General features: G+C 42.1%; 1 pseudogene; it reads right to left on the bottom strand.

The window, feature by feature from the left end:
* Positions 1-11,398: 11,398 nt before the first annotated feature.
* LOC145412633 (5S ribosomal RNA) lies at positions 11,399-11,517 on the bottom strand (annotated as a pseudogene).
* Positions 11,518-14,002: the final 2,485 nt, after the last annotated feature.

Genomic DNA, 14,002 nt, shown 5'->3' with positions numbered 1-14,002 from the left:
TAAATCAAAATATCCTCCTCCTTTCTTCCCGCTCCCATCTCTCCTCTCCTCTCCTCTCCTCCACTGAACTCTCTAATCACCCTGCCTTTTCTTCCCTGCACCCATCCCTCTCCCCCTTCCCACAGTCCCAGGAGTGAACCAAAAACCTCCAAGTGGGGCCAGACAAACGAGTTAAAGCCAAAAGAAGAGGAGCCAAAAAAATCATGACTCGACGTTATGGAAATCTGAAGAAGAGAAGGAGGAGGGCGATGACCGTCCGAGATGGAATGCGAGAGCTGAGCCGGGAGGGATGATGATGATGATGATGATGGTGATGATGAGAGAGAGAGAGAGAGACAGAGAGAGAGAGAGAGAGAGAGAGAGAGAGAATTAATGAACGAGGGACTGAGACAGAGATAGGGGGAGAAAGGTGGATTCAGAGATGAATGAGGCAAAGGAAAGGAGAGGCGAGATCAAGGGAGGCAAAGCAGTCAGGTGGCAGGGATGTGAGCAGAAAAGATGCAAGACAAATGGAGGGGAGGGTGTGGAGGGAATACATCAGGCTCTATGACCAGAATAAGCAAGGTATTCTAATGACTTAACTCCCATCGCCACCGGTTTACTTGGCTCGCGTACAAATATTGATGCCTTGCTGTACAGATAATGCAGTGAGAAAGTGGCTGAGGATTACTATAATTTGTACTGCCTGCTGTTGCTGTAGAAGGACGCCTTCACGCGGTGTCACCGATATGTCTGGGCGACTCCACCATTCGATTATGTAAAAGTCTCTCAGTTCCCTCCTTATCTCACGAAAGGAGGAGGATAGACTGAAAAAAGGTGATTTTATCCTACAGTTTTCCGATTTCACGTTCAGATGAGCCTGGAGCCACAACAACACCAGTAAATACTGCTTGCTCGCTCCACTGTCCTGCCATACCCAGTCTGTCTAGCCCTACCTTTCCACCTTGCCCCGCCCCGTCCTCCCTCTACCTTGCCACCCTGGCCAGGCCTTCACCGTCCCATCTACTCGTAATCTTGCCATTTAGCCAAGCCCTCCCATGCCCGGCCTTACTTTGCCGCCGTGCACAGTCATGCCCTTCGTTGCCCTACCGTGTCAGGCATTACCCTACCACGCCATGTTCTACCCAGTCTCACTGTGACCCCAACACAGCCAAACTTGTTTTGCCCTATCTTACCCGACCATGGCCTACCACAAATAGCCCCGTCTGGAAAAATCTCACTGTTCCAAGTCAGTGACCCACCTCACTCCACCCTGACCTATCCCAACCTTGCCCCTCCCAGTTACAGTCCCAACTCTGTTGTAGATAAGAAATAGTATGGTATTGTAACCTGGACTGGGTTATTACTAACCTGCCTTGCCCAAACCTGACTCTTCCAGACGCAACTGCCTAACCTAGCCTCATCCAACTCCACGCAACCTCAATTTACCCCATTCAGCTTAACCCTAGGTAACGTAACTTTCAGGTAGTATATACGAACTTGACAATCTTATTTCAAACAGTCCCATTTTACCTTAGTCTGTATCATCTCAGCTCAACCAACTAGGTCTTATGTGAGCAAATCTATGTGCTAGTATCCCCAGTTTACCTTAAGGCTCAATTCCATCACCATTCCACTAGCTTATTGATTTATTTTGTCGGAAATTATATAGAAGGATTAATCATGTATGCTTCCAGGCTTTGTTTCCCTCAAAAAAAAAAAAAAAAAAAAACTTTCCAGCCTCAACACACCCAGTCTACCTCATGAAAACGTATCTAACTTCAGTTCAGTCATGGTCTACTTGAAAGTTCCACAACCTTTTCAACCCGTAACTCCATACCCCACTTATGCTTATACAATTCTACTTCAAAATACTGCACACCACCACAAGCAACTCAACCTCACAACAGCCTAACCTAGTCCATGATAGACTCCACTACTTTCTACCTGACACCACCGCACCTCCCCAACCAACGGGGAAAATATACCTGGACTATAACAACTTATGAATGTAAAGTACCTAATTAGTGGAAGCTCCCTGACACATCACCTTAATTTTTAGAAGGTGATAAGAAGCGTGTCACCATTTCCTGCGTGATTACCTTGAATTCAGTACTAAGAAAAATGTTGGAGTATATTATGTTACATAGCCTATGATTTCATCATCCTTTGTGTAATTTTAACGCACAGTATGCTGCATGTTTGATCACGAGCGTGTTCTGCCTCAGTCCCCCCCTTCTACCGTTATAGTAGAGTAAGTCGTTCTTTCTGTTGTTCAGAGCGGGATTGTCAACTCTTTGTCCCCATGGCTTCATTTGCGCGTCCTTCTTACAAGTTGTATCAGGCTCTGTTGGCCCCCATATAATGAGCTCAGTCTCTGCATCATTGCCACTTAGATCTACTTCTCATTTTGTTCACATCTCTGTCCTCCCCTGTACCGTTATTATTATTGTGAGTGCACCGGAAGTCTCCAACCATCTAGCAGCTGTGTAATTTGAGTATAAGTGTTATTGCATTTTTCCTTGTACTGTATAGCATAAGGTGTTGATTTGTAGGTCTAGTGAGGTTTTTTTGTAATTTATGTAGGATTCATTTTGTCAGCCAGTTTTAATAATAGTTTGTATCTGTAATAATTTATCTTGCATTAACTGAGCATTACCCAGTGTATTTTCATTTTATCAGGGCTGACTTAGGTAAATTTACTCTTGCTAATTTCATGTTAATAAAGGCTATTGCAGTTAACCATATATTTAACCTGTTATTGCCATTACATTATCCTTATGAGTCCTGAATGTTTTGTTGTTAGTTTGAGCATTAAACTTTAACTTGTAATTTTACCTAACTCTTTTGTTTTGAACCTGGAACTTTATGGGACAGTAGTGATTTTTAGTATTCTCACTTAAAGTGTACATTATCTTTCTCTGTTCCGTAACATAAATTTGGCGACCTCATATCAGGATATTCAGGATATTATCATAAGGATATTGCTTGATATTTTGTGACTGTTACTTATTCATGATGTCTACTATTACTACACTTGATGAAGCCAAAGATTTTTTGTCAAATGTGCAAACAGTGTGTGATGTAGAAAACAGAACAAAGAATGAACTTAAGCTTGTTGCTCAACAACTGGGAATTGCTGTTCGCTCTCATCATTCTAAAGATCAAATTGTTGACATGATTAATGAAAGCTTGTTTAATGTAACTCCTCCAAATGAGCAAACGCAGATTGAATTAGCTAAGTTACAGCTAGCCCTGCAGGAGGCTCGTGTGAAGGAAGCTGAATTTCAAGCACGTGCTAAGGAGGCTGAGTCTCAGGCTAAGGAGGCTTGTGTTAAGAAGGCTGAGTTTCACGCACAAGTTGAACTTGCTAGGATTCAGGCAGACCATGAGTATCGCATGAAACAAGGTGGAACTGGATCATCTAGCTCTGATGATTTTGATGTGGCTAAAAATGTTAAACTTGTCCCTCTTTTTAATGAATCTGATTTAACAAAGTATTTTCAGTTGTTTGAGAGGGTAGCTACAGGTTTTAATTGGCCCAAAAAGTATTGCCCAGTACTCCTTCAAACTGTTCTCACCGGTAAAGCTCAAGTAACTTATGCATCTTTGCCTCAGGATCATTCTGATAATTATGATGTAGTTAAGAGCTTGATTCTTAAGGCCTATGAGCTTGTTCCTGAAGCTTATAGAGTAAAATTTAGGACAACTTACAAACAAGATAAGCAATCCCATGCTGAGTATGCAAAAATCAAAGAAGATTTGTTGGAGCAGCGGTTAAATTCTAAGAATGTGGATTCTGATTTTGGTAAATTTAAGCAGATGATTTTGCTGGAGGATTTCAAAAGGTGTGTTAATAAAGATGTAAGCCTATATCTTGATGAGAAAAGAATAGATAATTTGTCTGATGCTGTAGTTTTAGCTGATGAGTATGTTCTCACTCACAAGATATATTCTAGAGAAAAAAGGAAAGCTGAGAGTAAGTACGTTGCCTCTACTCAGAGTACAGGTAACAGGAAAGAGAATAAAGATGATGTTTCTCAGGAAGTAAATACCAGCTTCACCTCTAGATTTCAGAAAAGTAAATGTACTTATTGTAGTAAGCTTGGTCATACTACGGAGAAATGTTTCAGGAGACAGCGTGATGTGAATAAAAGGAGTCTTTAAATATTCAGTCAATTGGTCTAGTGTCCACTCTTGAGAGTTCCCAGAATTCTTTAACTGAGTTAACTGAACCTGCTTTGAGGGGTAACTTAAATTCTCATGATGGAGCTCCTCTTTTGAGCAGTAACGTGGGTGACACTCTCAAGAGTTCATGTGCTAATTTCCTGTCTGATGGTTTTGTCAGTCCTCTGGACAGTAATGACAGGAAATCAGTTAAAATATATCGTGATACAGGTGCTTGCCAATCCCTTATGCTGACCAGTGTTCTAGGCTCTAATGTTAATTCCTCTGATGAAACTGTAATCTTACAAGGTGTAGGGAATAATTACTTCTCTGTCCCTCTGTGCAGAGTGAATTTAGAGTCTGGTTTTGTTAATGGTTCCGTTATGGTTGGGTTGGTTGAGACACTCCCAATGTCAGGTGTAACTTTCTTACTTGGAAATGATATTGGTGGAAGTCAAGTGTGTCCAGCTCCTCAGTTGTCTAGTGAGCCAGTGGCTGCGACCCAGGATTGTGATGTCCCTGATGTGTTCCTTGCATGTGCTGTCACTAGGGCTAAGTCTAAAGTTACTGGTGATTTAGAGGATAATGATGATGATGATGTTATCCTAGCTGACACTTTTCTTGCTAATTTGGACCACTCACCAGATGAGGCAGTACCCCGTAGTGTTGATAATTTGTCTCATCAAGAGTTGGTTGAGTTGCAGGTTGCTGACCCTGAGTTGAAAGGTCTAGCTAACTCTGTTTACAGTGAAGAAGAGTCAGCCGGTGCTTCTACTTGTTATTATATAAAGTCAGGAGTGCTTATGAGGAAGTGGAGACCCCCAACAGCATCAGCTGACTGTGAATGGGAGGTTGTACATCAAGTTGTCATCCCTCGTGTTTGTAGGCAGGATATCATTAGAGTGGCTCATGATTCCAGTTTGGCAGGACACCTTGGAGTGAGGAAGCCTGTGGCACGCATTTTGAAACACTTCTACTGGCCAGGTATCTTCAGGGATGTTTCCTGGTATTGTAAGTCTTGTCATACCTGTCAAGTTGTGGGGAAGTGTAATCAGACCGAAAAGGTTGCACCTCTAGTTCCCATTCCTCCTTTTGAGGCGCCTTTCACCCGTGTGTTGGTGGATATTGTGGGCCCTCTTCGTAAGACTTCTTCAGGATTTTCTTATATGTTGACCCTGATTGATATGGCTACTCGTTATCCTGAAGCCATTCCACTTAGAAATATCTCAGCAAAGAACGTGGTTAAGGAAATGCTGGGGTTCTTCACAAAGTTTGGTCTGTCCAAGGAGGTACAGTCAGACCGGGGAAGTAATTTCATGTCGAATGTTTTCAAGCAGTCTCTGAAAGAGTTGGGCATCACCCAGATCACGTCTTCAGCTTACCATCCCCAGACCCAAGGAGCGTTGGAGAGATATCATCAAACACTCAAATCGATGCTCAAGAAATACTGTTTGGAACATCAGAAAGACTGGGATAAAGGTCTTCCTTTCGTTGTGTTTGCTGCAAGAGAATCTCCAAATGAATCACTGGGCTTCTCACCTTTTGAACTACTGTTTGGCCATGAAGTAAGAGGACCCCTTAAGTTACTCAAGGAATGCTGGCTGTCGGAGGAAGATGACGTCAACCTGCTGGAGTATGTGATGAAGTTCAAAGAACGGCTGTCCACTGCTTTACAGCTGGCGAGAGAGAATTTAGGAGCTGCTCAGGAGAAGATGAAGACTTGGTATGATAAGAAGTCCAGGTTACGCCACTTTCAGCCAGGAGATCAGGTTTTGATTCTGCTACCAGTTCATGGGCAACCTCTTCAAGCCAAGTTTAGTGGTCCTTATTTCGTGGAGAAGAAACTCAGTGATGTCAACTCAGTCATCGCCACACCAGATCGTAGAAAGAACAAGCAACTATGTCACATCAACATGCTAAACTTATATCACAGGCGGGACGAAAATAATCCAGTCTGCACTGTAGCTGTTCCACCCGAGTCTGCAAGTGAAGCTCTCCCATGCAGTATGAGCCTGAGTGATAGTTTGGGGAAGAATCCTGATATCACGAATGATCTCCAGACTAAGCTTTCTCATCTACCTCCCGAGGAAAGGCAGGAGTTTTCGGCATTACTGCAGGAGTACCCGCAAGTGTTCCGTGCCATTCCAGGAAGAACCACTGTGTTGATGCATGATGTCGATGTTGGAGATGCAAAGCCAATTAAATTGCCTCCTTACCGTGTGAACCCAGTGAAAGTTCCTCTCATCCAGGAGCTTGGCTACCTGTTGGACCACAAGATGATTGAGCCCTGTCAGAGCGAGTGGAGTTCTCCTGTCACTCTAGTCCCTAAGCCAGGTGGGTCACAGCGGCTTTGCATCGACTACAGACGTGTTAATCAGATCACCAAAACAGACACTTACCCTCTCCCTCGCGTGGAAGATTGCATAGACAAGATCGGAAAGGCTAGGTACATAAGTAAGTTTGATTTGTTAAAGGGATACTGGCAAGTACCTATGACTGAACGTGCTAGGGAGATCTCATGTTTTGTAACACTAGGAAAGACTTTTGCATGTTCTGTAATGCCATATGGTATGAAGAATGCACCAGCCACATTTCAGAAGCTCATGAATGTTGTAACCGAGGGTTTGGCAGGGTGTGTTGTTTATATTGATGATGTATTAATCTTCAGTGACAACTGGAAAGATCACCTATGCCATGTCAGTAAATTTCTTGAGCGTTTGGTTCATGCTAATCTTGTAGCTAATTTATCAAAGTGTGAGTTTGGTCAAGCTAAAGTTCAGTACCTTGGGTATGTAATTGGTGATGGACATGTTGCATCACCAGGAGCTAAGGTTCAGGTTATAAGTGATCTTCCCAGACCTAAAAGTAGGAAAGAGCTACAAAGATTTTTTGGGAATGGTAGGTTATTACAGGAGATTTGTTCTTAACTTTTCTATTCTTGTATCACCACTTACAGACCTACTGAAAAAGGGAGTTAAATTTGTCTGGACCGATAACTGTGAATCCTCTTTCAGCAAACTTAAAGCTATCCTATTAAGTCAGCCAGTGCTCGCTACTCCAAATTTTGCTAAGCCTTTTAAGATGGCTGTTGATGCAAGTGATACAGGAGCTGGGGCTGTTTTGCTGCAAGAGGATGATCAGGGTATTGAACATCCTGTATCTTATTACAGTAAGAAGTTCACTCCACCTCAAAAGAACTACTCAACTATTGAGAATGAGCTTTTGGCCTTGATTTTGGGTTTACAGCATTTTTCATTTTATTTGTGTTCTGGTTTTGACCCCATAGTCATTTATACCGATCATAACCCACTGAAATTCCTTAGTAAGTTTAAAGATAAAAATCAGAGATTGACAAGATGGAGTCTACTTCTTCAGGAGTATTCATTAGACATACAACATGTCAAGGGGAAAGAAAATGTTATTGCAGATTGCTTATCTAGACTTTAGACAGATTGTTTTAGAGTAATAAGAAATTTCCTTTGTAAATTTCTTTTTCTTTGTGGGGAGGTGTTACATAGCCTATGATTTCATCATCCTATGTGTAATTTTAACGCACAGTATGCTGCATGTTTGATCACGAGCGTGTTCTGCCTCAGTCCCCCCCTTCTACCGTTATAGTAGAGTAAGTCGTTCTTTCTGTTGTTCAGAGTGGGATTGTCAACTCTTTGTCCCCATGGCTTCATTTGCACGTCCTTCTTACAAGTTGTATCAGGCTCTGCTGGCCCCTATATAATGAGCTCAGTCTCTGCATCATTGCCACTTAGATCTACTTCTCATTTTGTTCACATCTCTGTCCTCCCCTGTACCGTTATTATTATTGTGAGTGCTCCGGAAGTCTCCAACCATCTAGCAGCTGTGTAATTTGAGTATAAGTGTTATTGCATTTTTCCTTGTACTGTATAGCATAAGGTGTTGATTTGTAGGCCTAGTGAGGTTTTTTTGTAATTTATGTAGGATTCATTTTGTCAGCCAGTTTTAATAATAGTTTGTATCTGTAATAATTTATCTTGCATTAACTGAGCATTACCCAGTGTATTTTCATTTTATCAGGGCTGACTTAGGTTAATTTACTCTTGCTAATTTCATGTTAATAGAGGCTATTGCAGTTAACCATATATTTAACCTGTTTTTGCCATTACATTATCCTTATGAGTCCTGAATGTTTTGTTGTTAGTTTGAGCAATAAACTTTAACTTGTAATTTTACCTAACTCTTTTGTTTTGAACCTGGAACTTTACGGGACAGTAGTGATTTTTAGTATTCTCACTTAAAGTGTACATTATCTTTCTCTGTTCCGTAACAATTAATAGACTTATAATTATTTTATTCGTTGACAAGCATAGTATTTGACAATGTACACGGGTTCTGAAATAATGGACCATGTGTCACAAGTCTACTGGACTGAAATATATATATATATATATATATATATATATATATATATATATATATATATACCTGTACTTTCTTTTCTTCATTCTTTCCTCTTCCATACGCCTGTGGGTGACTATACACTGAGTGACAAGCCAAATGGTTTCCTGTACACCAGGAAACCATTTACTACGCTGGATGGTAACCATATAACCAGATTTTGGCGTCTGGTGGTTTAGTGGGTAATTACGGCACTCCAGTCGGATTGAGCCGGTGAAGGTTTATATCCAAGGGATGGTTGGGGTTTATTGCTCACGTAATGCCACTCAGGGATGTGATGTTGGTCACTCTCATCTTAAATATCAAGACCAACTTGCCTAGCCCAGAACTCCTACGCACCTCATGGGCCAACGTAGGATTGGATGATGAATGATATATATATATATATATATATATATATATATATATATATATTGCATTGCGCAGTTGACCCTTGTGCGGTGTGATGCGGTGAGGATCTGTCCGTTCTCCCCTTTGGGGCTAAGATGCGAATGAATGTGTTTGAATGGATGAGTAAATGGAGAGTGAGTCGTCCTGTCTCGGCTACCTCCCTTTCCTTGGGGGAAGCAGCCTAGCTATATATATATATATATATATATATATTTGTCTCTTGCCATCTCCTTCAGGTCCCACCAACACTCCTCTCCTGCTTCTTTTTTCATTGTCCTCAACCAGGTTTCCCTCGGCCTACCTCTACCTCTTCTTCCTCTGGCAATCCACTCTGGCACATCCTGTATTAAACAACCTTCTTTTCTGTATATGTGCCCCAGCCACTTCCAGCGAGACAGTCTCACATATTCATTAACTGATTCCACTCTCGTAATATCCCTTACTCTTTCATTTGTAACTCTGTCTTGCCACTTTACCCCAAGAATCCTTCTCAGTATTTTATTCTCAAATCCTAATACTTTCTGATCTGTTGCAATTGTACTGTACCATGACTCATGCCCGTAAATTAAAATGGGTCTAACCATGGACTTGTAAATTTTCACTTTAGTATGTACCGAAAGCATATTATTATTCCAAACAGATTTCAACATTCCAACAGCTCGCCAAGCCTGTCTAATCCTCTCCTCAATTTCATTGTTTAATGATCCATTAGATGATACAATCGTTCCCAGATGTTTAAAGTTTTCTACATTCTTCCCAATTACACAATCGATTTGGTTCTCCACGTTCATATTAATAATTTCAGTCTTTCCACAATTTATTACCAATCCCACTTTTTCTCCTTCCTCCACCAGACAATCAAGCACCCTCTGCATCTCGTAAATACTTCCGCAAATCAGTACAATATCATCAGCATAGTCCAAATCCATCAGCTTCTTATTTTCCTTCCAGTTAATTATATATAAATATATATATATATATATATATATATATATATATATATATATATATATATATATATATATATATATATATATATATATAAGTGGGATGCATAATTGCTGTCTCTCGTTATCTAAATTTTCAGAAAGGGTTTCATAAAGTTCTCTGATTAAACCTAATAGGCAATGTGATAGCTTATGAGCCACCAATAACTTATGAATATGGATCGGTGACTGGTTAACAAATAGGAAGCAACAAGCAACAACAACTGTAATAATTGAGGAAGCTTCAGACTGGTTAAATTCATTCTGCTATATCAATGATCTAGAAAAATGGACTCATTTGTAAGGTACCAAAGTTTGCAGACGACAGCAGATTGGAGAGGCAATCCAAAACAACTTTGATAAGCTAAAAAATGGACTACAGAGTGTATCAGGCACCACAGCCCAGACCTGGTACACTGAAGTTGAGAGTGATTAAATTCTGCGATATCCGTAGGCATCCACTCAGTGTTGTTGGTAGCTGGCTTTAGCGATGAATAACTCTGTTTCACTGGCTATTATTTCCCTCTCCCTCGTCAACTCATAGCAAAATTGTTTAATAGTATTGTATCAGCACTGTGTACTGATCCAGTGGTTTGGGGGTTAAAGAAAATCTGGTATAGCAAATAAAGGATTTCACTATTAAGCAATATGATACATTTACGTACAACGGTGGTTACACAAAGCAAGTCTGAGTGCTAGAAAAGTACGTGTTCCTACCCTCACTCCCTGGCTAGAACTGCCGACTGATTCAACGGTCACAGCAGGTCGTGGGAAAGGAGCTGACGGTGCAGTGGAAGGTTCCACTGCTGCTATGATGACTATGCTATGCAAGGCCAGCTATGTGATGCTATGTGGTTCTGTGTCTAATGATGGATATTAGATAGCACTTATATATGAGTAACAGGGATACAAGAGTAAATTAAAAGCAAAAATATGGGTACTATTGGTATATTGCTCGGCGACGTAAAATAGGACTGTCCTCAGGCCGGGAAAATTACAGTAGTGAGGTTATAATATACTCCTACAGTCTAGCTAACCTGTCGCGGGGCAAGGGTTGGTGGAACAACCTCTAGTCCTGAAGCCTCACGTATGTCATGAAGGCGATCTTCTAGTAGACGCTTCAGACACCAACAAAAGACTCATAGAATGATTAACGATGCCACGACAGGGACAGAAATAGTAGGGTACAACACATGACGGTGTATGAATGATGGGACAGAGGACGTAATGACATCACTATCATTCAAGTAGGACAACACCTTCAAACGCTCAGACACCACAATCAGATTTTCAGGATGAACGTCAAAGGACGGAGACATTCATTTTTCATTCATTGCCAGACGCCATGTAACCCAAACGGGGTGGCCAAGGCTTAGAGTTAATTGTTTTACAGGGAGGGGCACTAATCCTCCACCAACCCCACTTGACACGTAGGGAGAACATTATGCCAACAGCATCTGGTGTTCCCAGGCGGTCACCCATCCAAGTACTAACCAGACCCAACGTTGCTTAACTTGGCTGATCGGACGGGAAGCGGTGTACTCAACGTGGTATGGCGAAGGACGGAGACGGTGGAACCAAAGAGCCAGGTAAGAATGCCTGAAAACCAAGATGTTGCCTGTTAGGAAGGGTTGAGATCGCGGATGAACGAACTTCGCATGAATCAGGAGCAACATAGTAACCCTCCACAATGACATTGTTACTATAGCCAGAACACAAAAATGTAATGCTCATGGCTTCCCTGAAGTAAACTAGCTGATTACTGCCAATGTGTTCATGGTAGACCGGCCACTCATGACTCACAGATTCAAACCGGCAGAATTTAAGGATCAACTCCGAGTTATCTCACACGATGACTAGTTCACAAGGTGTTGCTTCTTTATGGCAATAGAGCAAACATGTAAGCAGGAAAAACGTGAACGTGCAAATAACTAGATTTACAGGGGGTCATTACAGTCCGGATAATGAGCAACACTGACATATAATCATCTGCCACAAAAAACTTGCTCGACTGAGAGACAAGAGTGAGTAATGAATCAGTGACACGCACTGTGAAGGGAGTGACACTGTAAGCCATATAAGTTATACCAGATATCAAGGGAATGTGAACCAGTATTTGGGAGTCATTGAGGGTTGCCTCCAACAAGGGATAATGAAATTCTAAGTGACTACCCTTAAAGAGTATGGTCAGACTGAAATTAGCATGCACAAACTGAGTAGCCAACCTCAAATGATCCAATGGCAGTAGTTCTTTATTAACAGGGCCCAACCCTGCATTGACAAGGACAAGGAAGGCGGTGGTTGTGGAAACACTGCGTCTGAAGTATAGAGAGAGAGAGAGAGAGAGAGAGAATGATGAGACTACCAGATGCATTATTGTTCTTTTATTCCGCAAGAATTATTAGTAAAAGCTTCTTTTTTCAGCCAAAATAATTTTCTTGCTCTATTTTTTGTCATTTTCACTGTAACGAGTTGTCATCTAAATATTCCAATACATACCTTCATAGGCCTCAGAAATCTCCTAAAAGTACTTAATTTTCAAAAATGCCTTTATCTATGTCTAAAGAACCCCAAGAAGCCAAACTCCTCAAGAAAGAACATCCAGAGAAACTGAATCCTCACAGCCCAGGTCGACCCAGTTCGAGGTCAATCAGAAGGGTTTACATCGAGTGGGACTAGTGGGTAAATGTAGGCTAATCACTGTCATGGTTCCACGAGGAGGTTGGATGGGATAGTTTTCAGTGCCTTAAGTGATGTTGGTGTCCCAGAGGTGCTGTTTTCCATCAGAGGTGTTCTCAACAGAGGTACACTTTGCACCTTATCAGAGGTGTTCCCTCCTTCAGATATACATACGCTTCCAGCTGCTAAGGGAGCTCCCCTTCTCACCGTCAGATGCTTTCCCCCCCTCAGAGGGGTTCCCCCCGTCAGAGGTTGTCCCCCCATCAGAGGTGGTCCCCTGGTCAGGAGGGTGCTGGCCCAGTGTGTCCACCAGACGTACAGCAGGTACATGTGCCACAGCACTGTCATGATGTGTAGTAACACAAGCATGCAACGCAAATTTTGCTGCTCCAGGTCTTTTGTCCATCGTTAGGAGGCAGGACACATGTCTCAACTGCTCGAGCGGGAAGGAGGAGGGCGGGGTGCATATCTCCTCCCACGCCACCACCTTAGCCAGTAGCCGGGAGAGGAAGCCCGTCCTCTGGAAGCACAGTGTAGCCTCCCTACTCAACGCCACACCCCATCTCTGCAGCCAGACAGTGATCAACCTCGCTAGCGTCACCGGAACACCAACAAAACTTTTTCATGAACTGCAGATTTTGGCTTTTTTTTCTTTTTCTTTCTTTCTTATTTTTTATTTTGGGACTATGTTAAATATCCCTGCCTGTCATAAGAGGTGACTAAAGGGGGCCTTTTTGTCTCCAGTCTTCCTATCCTTACTGTCTACTTCTCTTCTGCCGTCAGGCCTACCTCTCTTCCGGCCTTTACTTTCCTCTACTCCTGCAGTGCCATATGGTCATATGGTGCTAACTCTTCATTATTCCTTCCTTCACCCAGACAAAACTTACCCCACCTTATCCCATCCAACCCCACCACAGCCTATCCAAGTTCGCATTATCAGAACCATTTCCAACCACAGCCTTCCTAACCAGGATAGCCTACTCAACTTCAACTCCTTACCCTACCAAAATCTACCCTGTTCCACCTCATCCAACCCTGCCATGAAATACTTTATCCCACCTCATCCAACCCTACCAAAATCTACCTTATCCCACCCCATCCAACCCTACCATAAACTACCTTATCCCACCTCATCCAACCTTACCAAAACGTACCCAATCCCACCTCATCCAACCCTGACAAAATCTACCCTATCCCTTGCCATCCAGCACAACCAAAATGTACCTTATCCCGCCTCATCCAACTCTAACAAAATCTACCCTATCTTACCTCATCCAACTCTATCAAAATCTACCTTATCCCACCTCCTCCAACCCTACCAAACTCTAACATTACTTACTGTGCTGTGTTCACGCGCTTAACTGAACCAA

Source organism: Coenobita brevimanus, chromosome 93 (genome assembly GCF_032717465.1).
Source record: "Coenobita brevimanus isolate Jiangsu-jjx chromosome 93, ASM3271746v2, whole genome shotgun sequence".
Lineage (NCBI taxonomy): Eukaryota > Metazoa > Arthropoda > Malacostraca > Decapoda > Coenobitidae > Coenobita > Coenobita brevimanus.
The sequence above is the reverse complement of the archived record's forward strand: the minus strand, read 5'-3'. Positions and strand labels throughout refer to the sequence as shown.